This window comes from Canis lupus, chromosome 24 (assembly GCF_011100685.1).
Source record: "Canis lupus familiaris isolate Mischka breed German Shepherd chromosome 24, alternate assembly UU_Cfam_GSD_1.0, whole genome shotgun sequence".
In the NCBI taxonomy this organism is placed as follows: Eukaryota; Metazoa; Chordata; class Mammalia; order Carnivora; family Canidae; genus Canis; species Canis lupus.
The window spans coordinates 34,154,263-34,166,306 of NC_049245.1; the positions used below are offsets into that span (position 1 = coordinate 34,154,263).

The window sequence follows — 12,044 nt, forward strand, 5'->3', positions numbered from 1 at the left end:
CTGCTTCCTTCCTGTGTGACCCTGGTCACAGTCCCTACCTCGTCTGTCCCTGAGTGGGGGTGGGGGTGGGGACAAAAGGAGTGTGTTTCTGATGTCTGGGTTCCAGTTCAGCGCTGGGGGCCTGAGTTTCTAGGATTCCAGGGGGAAGCGACCTCCTCTTTCCTCCTTCTCTGGGAAGGGGCTGAAGCCTCAGCGAAGAGGTGGGAGGGGCAGGAGCTTCCCGGGCTGGGGAGGAGGGTGTAGGAGAGGCGGCTGTGTCCTAGCCCGGGTGTGAGAGACGAGTTAACAGCTCAATTGTTATTTCAATTACACGGATTATTTGAAAACAATATTATGAGTTTCATCACTGACAACCCCAGGAAATGGCTGCCATGGCAACTAGGGAAAAAGAATGGGCCTGGCCAGCCAATCAGAAGTTCCAGCCATGCCCCCAGTTGTACAAACTCTCTCTCCTCCACGGGGCCCTTCCCTCCTCTGCTTGGGGAGGAGCCTTGGAAGAAGGACGGAAAGAGAGGAGCAGGAAAGAGGACCACTCTGCAAAAAGGAAAAAGTTCAATAGGGAAACTGAGGCCAAGAAGAGGAAGCCCAGGAGTTGGCTGCTTCTCCCAAATTCCTCAAGGATGAGGACTGGGTTTGGCCCATGGTGGCCCCCCGCGCCCCCAGAGCCCAGCACAGGCCTGGCCCAGAGCAGATGCTCTGGACCGGGCTGTGGTGGAGGAGGGGGCTCTAGGACACCCCTTCAGTCCTGGCTCAGCCAGACAGCGGAGGCAGCAGGGGGAGCTTCTCTGAGATCCGCTGGCAGAGTGTCTTCATCAAGGAGAGACAGCAATGGGCCTCACGTTTCACTGACAAGAAGGGTAGTCCGGTCAGGAACCAGCATCACCAGCATCGGGCCAGAAGAAAGGGCAGGTGAATTCTGGGGGGGCTCAGAGGTACAGCCAAGGGCCTCAGCCCCGTTCCCTGCTGCCCTCTGCAGAGCCTGCCTCTGTGTGCAGTGTCCCTGGGCCCTTGCTGCTCCAAATGAGGCACTTGAGTGTCTCCAGAAAAAGCCTTGCTCCTTCGAGAACAGCCCATGCTCTCCTTACTCAGAGCCCAATCTGACAGGCAGCTGGCTGGGCTCTAGCTCTGCAAAAACTCAAGTCTGAAAGCCCATTTCCTATCTGGCTTAAGCTCCCCTGCTGCCCACTCCTATGTCCCTGCATCCCCGGCATCATTTTTATTAAACGAATCGCTTTATAGGCCTTCCTGAGATGCCCGGCACTGTTGTAAGTGTTGTACAAATACTAGTTCATTTACTCTTCACCAGAATCCTGTGAAGCAGTTACTGTGATTACTGTCCCCATTTTCCAGATGGGGAACCTGAGAAGGTTAAGTCACTCGTGCAAGGTCTGGCCACTAGGGCGGGCAGTGGAGGGACCCAAACCCAGACAGTCTGGTTTGAGAATCCATGCTCTCAGCTACCATCCTAATTCCTCCTGATTGAAGATGGCCTGACCTGAGTCTTGCCCAATGGCCAGAAGTCTCGTAACTGTTCAACATTTACTGCTTCGTCCATTTTTTTTTTTTTTTTTTTTTTACAGCTTCGTCTTCTATCAGGAACCCCGCCCGCCCCCGCCCCACTTGGCAGTCCTGAAGCTCATGAGCCCTCTTTTTGTATCTTCTCAGTAGGGGAATGGAAGGCAGCTGAGTCCGAGCAGGCGATTAGGGATGTTGATACGTGGACATTCATAGCTAAATGCTGGCCCAAAGATCTGACCTGTCAGGCTCTGGATTCAGGGCACCTTCATTACCTTGGTACCCACCTTGAGCAGTACCCGTGACCTCACGGACTCCCATCACAGTCCGGCAAGGGAGGTCTCACTCTCCCCATTTTACAGATGAAGAAACCGAGGCTCAGAACATGAAAAGAGACTTGCTCAAAGGCACCCAGCTAATGTGTATCAGGTGAGGACTGGTGCCCAGCTCTGTCTGCCTCTAGTGCAAGTGATAGTTCCTGTCCTCGAGGGACTATCAGAGAGACAAGGGACAAGGGCTCATGAAGGGCTGGAAGGGGGCATTCAGACTGGAGAGAAGGCAGAGCTCAGCCCAGGTGAACAAAGGCCCGCAGGTGGAATTGGGACCTTGGAGCTGTGGCTTAGCTGGAGCAGGTGTGTGTCAGAGCTCGGTGGGTGACCATGTCGGATGATGGGATGGGGCCTCAAATGCCAAGCAGATGGTTTGGAGTGGATGGGTGAGGCCGCAGGGAGCCATTGCTGGCTTAGGAGCCTCTTTGCCTCCCTCCCGAGGCTGCCTCCCTCTCGCGCAGCAGAGCAATTTCCCAGAGCATTTTCTCTAATTTGTGATTGTTTTCCTAACCCAGAAGCTGCGAGAGTGAGTCGCTGCGAGTCTCCAGATTCTCCGGGCCCACCAGCAGAGCCTGGCTGCCAAAGCTGCTGGTCTCCGCCCCCACCCCAGTCCAGCCCACTGGGGGTCCTATGAGCCCCTCCCTCCCCAAAGCCCCCCAGGGTACCGAGGAGGCTGTGGGAGGGTCTTGACGGCTGACGGGGTTGGTGTAGAGCCCCAGGGGTGGCTTCAGAGCAGGAGTCACTATGTGCCACTGGCAGTGCCTGAAAGGAGGTCTGGGTCCTGGGGATGGGGGTGGCATCAGGGCTCTGCAAAGGGGGCGGAGGGCCCCCCGAGGAAACAGGGCTCAGGAAAAAGATGAGGGTTCAAAAAAGAGCCAGGATCTTGTTAGGAACAGGGCCAGCAGCTAAGTCAAGTGGCGGGGTGCTCAGAGAGGGACTTTGGTCTTCAGGAGGGCACGGTGCTCAGGGAGAGAATTGGGGGCTCCAGGTGGGGCATGGGGTTGTAAAGGGGAGCATGAGCTCCGCTGGCAATTTGGGAGGAGAGTCTCCACAAGGAGATGCGGCTCAGAGAGTGGGGACTCTGGAGGAGGGAATACGGGCCAGGGGCTCAGCAGGGGCCCTGGGATTTGTGAAGAGAGTGACAGGGTCTTCCAGGACCGACACTCAGAAGAGATGACATGGGTTCAGTGAGAGGACCTAGGGCTAAAACAATGGAGCAGAGGCACTGGGAGGTATGGGGACTGCGTAAGAGTCCCCCCCCCCCCCCCCCCCCGCCCTTCTGAGTGTTGTATTAAATGCAACTCTTTCCTCCCAACCCAACAGCTAAGTACCCTATTCTATCCGGGCTCATCCTAGCTCCAGTTGTCTCCTTGGCCCACATAGGCCCCTTCCCCCAAAACCCCCTCACCTTGGTCCTCTGCTTCTCCACACACCCACCAGGCTGAGCCCTGAGTCCTTCTTCACTATGCCCTAAATGCCCAGCTGGCACCTATTCCCTGTAACTCACCCATATGGATTTCGTACCGTGCTGCAGCCCCTGCACATTATCAGTAGGCACTTCAGACACCAGCAATGATCAGTAAGGTAGTTCTCCCTCCAAGCTAACTTTAATCCCTCCAGCTGCAAGTGCCGCCAATTTCCTCTGTTCTGTCCTAGGAATAGAATACAGCTGATCTGCAGGCCACCTTTTATCAGGGCATCTGTCATAGCTTCAGAGATGTAAAGTCTCCTCTCAAATTTCTCTCCTTTAGGTAAACGAATCCCAGTCCCTCCATTGGCCTTTCTGATTACTATATTTATTACCAGGAATCTCCAGGTGCTTGTGGCAGGGTTTTACCAGCCTGGCATACTGGAGGCTCACAAGAAGCATATCTTGGATGGATGAATGACTTGGTGGATTGATGGATGAATAACAAAGAGATGAAAAGACAAGTGTTAGTAGTGGCAGTGGATGACAGGTAGATAGATGCAGGGTGGAGGTGGATGACCTATGGACAGATGGATGTTTAAATGGAGGTGGGTGGGCAAAAGGATGATGCTTGGATGGATGGATGGATGGATGGATGGATGGATGGATGGATGGATGGACAGGTGAGTGGAAGGATGGATGGATGGATAAACAGGTGGGTGGATGGATGGATGGATGGATGGACAGATGGGTGGGTGGAAGGAAGAATGGGATGGATAAATGGAAGAAAGGATGGCTTAGACAGGATGTTGGATGGATGAATAATCTCGGTTGGCATCTCAGCTTTTCCCCATATCTCCCAAGTATAGACTCCTTAACTTGATTAATGGCATCCCAGTTCTCTCAGACACCCAGGCCTGAGACCTAGTCGTATTTCACTTCTCTGTCATCTCCCACAACCAAACAGATCTGGTTGGGTCCTATTTCCTTTTCCCGTTGGCCCTAGTTCTCTGTAACCTCATTTAAGCCCCCAACTTATCTCCTGGACAACTTCAGCAGCCTGTGCCCTGCATTCCTTTCTCGTTCCTTCAAGCTGACCCTGAGACAACACCATCGGCATGATCTTCTACAGCTCAACTCCAGTCAACAACCTTCAATGACTCCTACTGCCTGGAGCTCCACACTTCCAAATTCAGCTGAACCTCCCCTTTCGGGCCCCCTCTCATCCCTCTCCCTTATGTCCTCTGTATTATGTAGCCTGGCTGTGACCCGAACATTCACCAAGCTTCCCCTCCTTTGCTCATGCCGTCCCTACCACTTGGAGTGCCCTCCCTGCCACCTCCACCTGTGGTGATGCCATCTTAGACTTCAACACACAGCTCAAGTGCTGCCTCCCCAATGAAACCTTCCCCAATCCCTTCAACCAGATACAATGAAACAAGCCACTTCATCAAGACACATTTGTGGAGCATCTACTATGTGCTCAACTGGTTTAAGGGCCCCTAATGAGGGAGGGGGAGGATGCAGGATGAGAAAGATACAAGCTTTGCCCTCAAGGAGATACAGCCTGCTTCTGAGCATGCAGGTGCACACAAACCCATACAGAATTCAAAGGGAGAAAAAAAGTTAAAATAGCATCATATTAGTAGTTAATGGGTATAGAGCGCTCACTATGCGCTAGGCACTTAATTCTAAGGGCTTCACTTCCAGTAATTCATTCGGTGCTCTTAATGAACCTAAGAGGTAGGTACAGATGAGGAAACTGAGGCCCATGGTTGGGCAATTTTTCTAAGGTCAGGCCACTAGTACGTGGCAGAGGAGGGATGGGATGGGGCGGTCCCACTCCTGGGTAGGTGCTCCCACCAGGGCACAGCAGTGTGATACACAGGGAACTCTGGCAGGGGGTTGGACAGACATTCATGATGGGGGCACTCTGACTTCCCAGTCCCTCTCCCCACTGTCATCTTCTCCCCTGCTGCCCTAGTCCCCAGCCCTGCAAGCCCAGGTGAGGGGCTCATGTGAAAAAAAAGGAAAATGATGGTAGATGAAATGAGGGGGCAAGGACTCAGTCTGCCACTGCGACACTGTAGGACACTGGGCAAGTCCCCATTTCCTCTGGGCCTCATTTCCAATCTACCTAATGGGGTTGGGTCCATCCGCTCCTAAAGGCCCTTTCACCTCTCAAATGTATAATCCTAAATACAGCTGCTTGGCTGACAGAAGATAGAAGCCCTGAGAGCCTCTTGGCCTCAGGGCCTGCCTACATGTCCCTGAACTCCCCTGTTTTCCCTGAAAACGCCACTGCAGCCCCGGGTTCCCGTGGGCCTCACTGGGAGGCTACAGTCCTCCACGTGGTCACCTGAATCTGTCCAGCTCATCACTGCCCATCATCCTGTCTGCGCACTGACCTGGATCCATCTGCCTCGGCTCCCCATCCATCAGCCTGCCTGGGCCCATCCACCTCATGTTCTCTGCCTGCCTGGTGTCTGTCACTCTGCCCATCACACACACACACACACACACACACACACACACACACACACGAGTCCACCTCTCCACCCCCCATCCCCTACTCTGCAAGCACCACAGCAACAACAGAGAGGTAGGGTGGAGCACCTCCTTCTTTGCTCATGGAGAAGTCCAGTCTCTCACTGCCATCCAGCATCTCTCCCTTCCCCGAGGATCCCCAACTCTCTCCTCACCAGGCCCAAGGACTTCTACTTGTGGAATCTGGTCAGGGCCACATGCCTTCTGCCAAAAATGTCCAAGTGGTCCCCAAGGAAATCACTGGACAAGAACGTGAAGATGTGTGTACAAGGATGTTCATCGCAGAATTGTTTGTAATGGCAAAGTGTTGGAAACAACCCAAGTGTCCAACAGTGGGGGCTGGTTAAATGAATTATGGGCCAGCCATACAATGGAGAACCATGCAGCTCTTAAAAAATGATGATGTAGATGTATATTTATCGAAATGGCAAGACATTCACAATATATTATAGAGTGAAAAAAGCAGGTTACAAAGGCATATGTGTAAAGCAAGATGCCATTTTTATTTTTTAAAAATCTATATATGTCAAGGAGGATATGCACTGAAATGTTAGCCAAGTGGTGGTGGGATTATGGCTAATTAAAAATGCTTTCTTATATAAAAAGACACACACACACACACACACACACACAGAGTTGACACATGCATATGTAGTCACTCTGTACTGACAACTAGCAGCCCCGCATTGCACTGAGTCTTTGTCTGTATCACCTCTTCTACTCTTCCCTGCAGTCCTGTGAGGTAGGTTTATTAAAGCCATTTTACAGATGAAGCAACAGAGGCTCACGCAGCTAGTAAGTGGCCGAGTCAGGATCTAAACTTGGCTTTCTCTGATTCCAGAGTCCATGCTCCTATCAGTAGGTTGTCATGTTTTCTCATTTTGTTTTTCTGTGAACTTGCCTGTTTGTTTGTTTTTTTTTTAAAGAACATGTATTTACTTGGATGGTAAAGAAATGACAGAAGTTAACAAGACAAAGAAAGAAAACCCTTCACAGCAGCGGGTCCTCAACCTCTGGGGTCTTCTGCAGCTTTTTGGCAGGCTTTCTCCATTGGCCTATCCTTCCCTCTTCTACAAGTGCCTGAATCTTGGGCTGGTGCAGCCTGCTGGGGAGGGAATGAGCGAGAAGCCCGGGGTAGGAATTGGGCTTTAAGTATTGCAGACTGCCATGCTGTGTGGCCAGAGGCCCCCCTCCCCAAGCCCCCATTTAAATCAGTGAGGGTAGGGAGTGCTTGCCTTGTGCCATAAGCCGTGCTAGACGCTTGGTAGACCCAAATGGAAAAGCCCAGTGCCCACCTTCGGGATCTTTTCATCTATGGCTGGGTTTCTCAACCTCAACATTTTTGGCTGCACAATTCTTTGCTGTGGGGGCTGTCCTGTGTGCTGCAGGACGTTTAGCAGCATCCCTGGTCCCCACCCACTAGATGCCAGTCGTAGCCTCCTATCCAGCTGTGACAAACAGAAATGTCTCTAGACATTACCTACCAAATGTCCCGTAGGAGGCAAAATTGCCCCTGGTCAAGAACCACAGATCTAGTGGGTAATACAAAGGAGGGAGCAAAAGAAAATCTAAAGGAATTGCTATGGGGCTCAGTATAGATGGCAGTCACGCATGCCCGGATGGGTCAGAAAGTCTTCCCGGGGTGCACCTGTCCTTGAAATGTGAGGGCCCCTCGAGGTTCTTGTCATTCTATGGACCTATCCTGTGTGATCTCATCCATCCTGTGGGTTTAATGATCTACACCTGGCTTAGAGCTCCCAGGATGGGCGCTGTCTTTTCCGCACCAGTGTCCATCGGGATCCCCACTGAGCATCCCAGCTGCGTGGCCTCTGCCTCTTCTTGAAAGCCCCTCCTCCCAGGACCCACACAGCCTCCCAAATCCAAAACAAGGGCTCCCCGGCTCCCCAACATCCAGGAAGTCTCCAAGCCCTGCCCATTCTACTCCACCAGCCCTTGCAGGCTCTGCTGTGCTCCCCAGGCCCAGCCCAACCGCAGGGCGAGGCTTCCGAAGGCAAAGCCCGCTGGGCCACTCCCCTGCTGAAAACCCTCCGGTGCACCCACTGCTCCCAGATGAAGTCCAGTCTCCCCTGTGGTTTCCAATACCCAGAGGACTGGGCTGCTGTCCACCTTGATGGTCTCATGTCCTGTAACTCCCACACCTGCACCCAAAACTCTGTTCCTCTTTAGGCAACTGAACTTGCCATTCCTCCGATATCCCCCTCACCTCGGGGCCTTGGTACCTTTCATCTCTTGGTCCCACAGCCCACTTTCCCTGCCTCCATCCTCTCTCCAGGCCTTCATTGCCTAGATAGCTGCTAACACACAGGCAGGTCCTTGCTTAAACACCGCTTCCTCCTGGAGGCATCAGCTGTTCACCCCCCAACCCCCAGGAGCCACAACTGGCTCTTCTGGTGGCTTCTGGGAATTGTTTATCAGTCTTCCTTCTGGGATCACTGGGCTCCTGTTAGCTGGGATCCTGTCTCCTTGCTCACCGTTGTAGCTCTAGGCTTTAGTACAATGCTTAGCACACAGTAAACACCTAGCATGTATGTGCAAATATATATTTTTAACTGGATAATGAATGGATGGACGGCAGACAGGCAGCCGGGTAAGTAGATGCAAAGAATAGGTCCTGTTTGAGTTGGGTTTTTAATGCTTTGAAAGATCTTCAAGGGAAGGGCGTCCAGGTAGAAGGGCAGGTGTGGCTGAAAGCGGGAGTGGTGTCGGATTGGAGGCACAGTGGGAGATAAAGGAGGATGCAGACGGATTACAAGGACCTTGAATGTCACGGTGCAGAGGCTGGACTTAATTCAGTAGGCGATGGGGAGCCATGGAAGGGTTTTAATCAAACAAGTGACACGATCCCACCTGCGTTAGAGAAAGATCGCTCTGGCTGCAGCAGGGATTGCAGATCAGAGGCGGGGAGGCCAGAGAGGAGGCTGCCACCACGGTTTAGGCAAAGTCAGTGAGGTCTGAGTCAGAGCAGGGATCATGGGACGGACCGAAGGGGAGAGAAGGGAGAGACAGGGGTGCAACGGATCTATGGGAATCTAGCCCCCATCCGGATACCTCGGCTGCACGAAAGGACCAGGCAGTCCCTTGAAGGATCCTGAGGTCAGAGACCGATCCTGGTGATTTTGACAGAACTACACCCTCCCGCAGGGGTGGGTGCAGGCAGCCAAAGTCACACACAAAACCAGAGGAACATCACCGGTAGGCCCCACGGGAACCAAGGGATACAAATGGAGGGATGATAGTGACAATACTGCTTCATCTGGAGAATCCTGTGTGCCAGGCACTACGCTAGGCACCAGACGTACTCCTGCACATTTACTCTTCACACAATCCAATGAGACAGGCATTGCTTTTTTTTCCCCCCTTCCATTTCACAGAGAAGGAACAGGCTCAGAGAGGCAAAGTAATTTACCTGAAGTCACACAGCCAGAAAGTCACCAATCCAGGCTGGCCTGATTCCCAAGGCCATGTTCTCAGTCAGTTATTTATATACACACAGAGGGAGCTGGTAGCCAATGGATGACGAAGGCTTGTGAGTCTGATGAGGAAGCAAGAAGTTCCCAGCCTAACCCCAGTGTGATGGCAGGAAGGGGCCTGCTGGCCAGGCATGAAAGGAACAGAGCGGGTAAAGGAATTGCCCAGGTCCCTGCCCTGCAAATGTTCCGACCCAGACTCACACATTGAGAAAGGTGTGTCCCCGCCAGTGGGAGAATCGTGAGCACTGAGTGTGAGAGGAGTGAGCCGCTTAACCTCCAGCTGGGCCACCTTAGTGGGAATTAAAGAAAGGCAACTTCCTTGCGAGGCCTGTAGCCTTACAGCCCCAAGGCTGGTTAGTATATGAAGACTGCCTTGCAAATTAGGGAAAGTGTTCCTTTCTCCAGGAGGACCCAGTCTGCCTTTACAGCCCCTGATTTGTTGAGTAGAGCTTACGATGGATTTCAGCCTCTTTTCTCCTCCTGCTTTGAGTGCCTTCGGACACTCAGCAACCTGCCCAACTGTACATGACAGCTGTACCTCCAACCACTCTGTCCTGTATCCATTTCCCAGCAGCCACTCTGCACCATCCTCAATGAGAAAACCTTCCTTCTGGCAGATATGTAGAGCTTGGACCATTCTACAGACAAGCTTCTTGTTAGTTCTTGCCTCCTCCATAGGAGAAAAGACAAAGTCTGATTATACCCACTGCCCTGATGAAAAAGTTGAGGCAGGAGACTGTCCGGACAGTGAAAAACAACAACAACAAACCACACAAGGCCTTCTTTAGAGAGGCTTTTATCAAAACACAAGGTTCCAGGAAGCAGAGGCCTCTACTCAAGAGCTCCATCTTAAGGGCGCTCTGAGGCCTCCAGGGAGGTGGAGGGTATGCCCACCCTCACTGGGAGCACAAGGCTTCTCTCTCCCGTCTGGCCTGAGGCCTGGGTCTTCTTTCAGCCTGATGGGAGTGGATTTCCAGGCTCGTCCCTGACCCCTAGCGCCCTCTTTGGGCCAATTCCCAGGCAGGATGGGGAAGCCCCCAGCTCAAGCAACCTCCTTAGGGTCTCCTCTTCCCCGAAGAAGCGCCTGACTCCATCCTCAGCCCCCACCCCCTCCCAGGCCGAGCTGAGAGCCGGCTGCTGCCCGAGTTATATAAACAGGAATCATTCTCTCTCTCAGAATACCTGAGGCTGCATTTCCGAATGGAGCTTCCTGATGGAAGAAAAAAAAAGGGGGGGGGGGGGGAGAACAGAGAGAGGACAGGAAATTTAATTGGCTGACTCCTAAATAAAGTAGCTGCTCCAAACTTTGCTTACTGGGAGGAGATAGGCCCTCCTGGGGTCCCTGCCCACCCCCCTCTGACAGCTTTGCGATTCCAGTGCTCCTGCAGAGGCTTCTGGAAAAGCAAAGAAGTGGCCAGGGGAGTGGAAGTCCTGCCTCTAGGCACAATTATTCCAGACCACCAGAAACGCTTGAGATCACACACTTCATAGAAAGGCTGTGACTGGCACAGGGCCACACACATCTTTAGGGGCTGGGCTGTGTCCTCCATGTCTGTTCCTTAGGCTTCTCCACCAAAGGCACTCTGACAGCTTTCCCTGGGTACTGGCCCAGGAGCACTGCGGGTCTAACTTAAATACCTCTTGCTTTTTTTTTTTTTTTTTTTTTTTTTTTTACCTCTTGCTTTTAAGCAAGATATCTTCTTGTTCTGCTTGCAATTCGAAGGCAAGAAACTGCCCCACTTCTCCCCAACCCCAGCCCAGCCCAGCCCTGCAGACCTGCCCAACATATAAGGAGAGCTGGTGAGGCCTGGAAGTCACGGCTCCTGGGTACCCACTCTGGCTCCAATTGGAGCTTACTGTGTGACCCAGGCCTCTGTTTGCCAGACCTTAAAATGGGAAAGAGGAGAGCCCAGGGTGGGGGGTGCTCACAGTCATAAAGAATGAGGAAGCAAGAAGTTCCCAACCTAACCCCAGTGTGATGGCAGGATCACACTGTGATGGCAGAAGGGGTTTCTCTTCTCCAGGAGTCAGCTAAGAGGGCCCTTCAGCTGCCCCTTGGCTGAGAGAGACCTGGCTGGCTTTGCAAAGTACATTCCCCGGAGGCGCTGGCAGAGATGGTCCCAGAAGGGCACACAGACACCCTCAGGAAGCAGTGCTCAAATGTTGACAGTGGCCTTCCCTGCCAGGAGGAGTGGAAGAGGAGCGTCCCAGACACCCGGAAAGGAAGAGGAGTAGGGGTGGAGTGGAGAGTAGCTGGCGCAGGCAGGGGGTTAGGGAACAGGTGACTGCTACAGAGAGAAACTGGGGCACGCAGGATGGAAGATGAGTGGAAGAGATATGGTCATAGATGAGCAAGGACCAAAGGATGTCAGTATAGGTGTTAGAGGCCAAATTCTAAATAGGGCTGTAGAATAGGAGTAAGTAGGATTGGGGGCACTCACAGACAAGCACTAATGAGGAACGGAGGGGCACGATGGTTAGTGGGGAGCCTATGGGTTCCAAGGCCATGGTCATGCTGATATGCGCAGGGGCACTGACTAGAGGGGAAAGAGGCTAAGATCCAGAACCCGGCTGGAGGGGCCCACGGGAGGGCTGGCAGCAGGCTGAGCCTTCGAATGGGCCTCGGCCTGTCCTGTGCACCTTGGCCAGCCCCAGGGACCCAGACAGGGCTGGAATCAGACCCAAAGAGAACGGAGTTGCCACGCGCAACCTCCGGCCAGGCCTAAAGGGCTGGGAGGGCCGACTGGGAAGCAG

The 12,044-nt window shown here is 53.0% G+C and overlaps 1 long non-coding RNA gene across 1 annotated transcript; it reads left to right on the forward strand.

Annotated features, from left to right (window-relative positions):
* Window positions 1-406: 406 nt before the first annotated feature.
* Window positions 407-4,701, forward strand: LOC111092151. The gene is made up of 4 exons (XR_005377392.1): window positions 407-909; window positions 1,878-1,944; window positions 3,501-3,595; window positions 4,346-4,701. It is a non-coding gene; the product is annotated as an uncharacterized LOC111092151 (long non-coding RNA).
* Window positions 4,702-12,044: the final 7,343 nt, after the last annotated feature.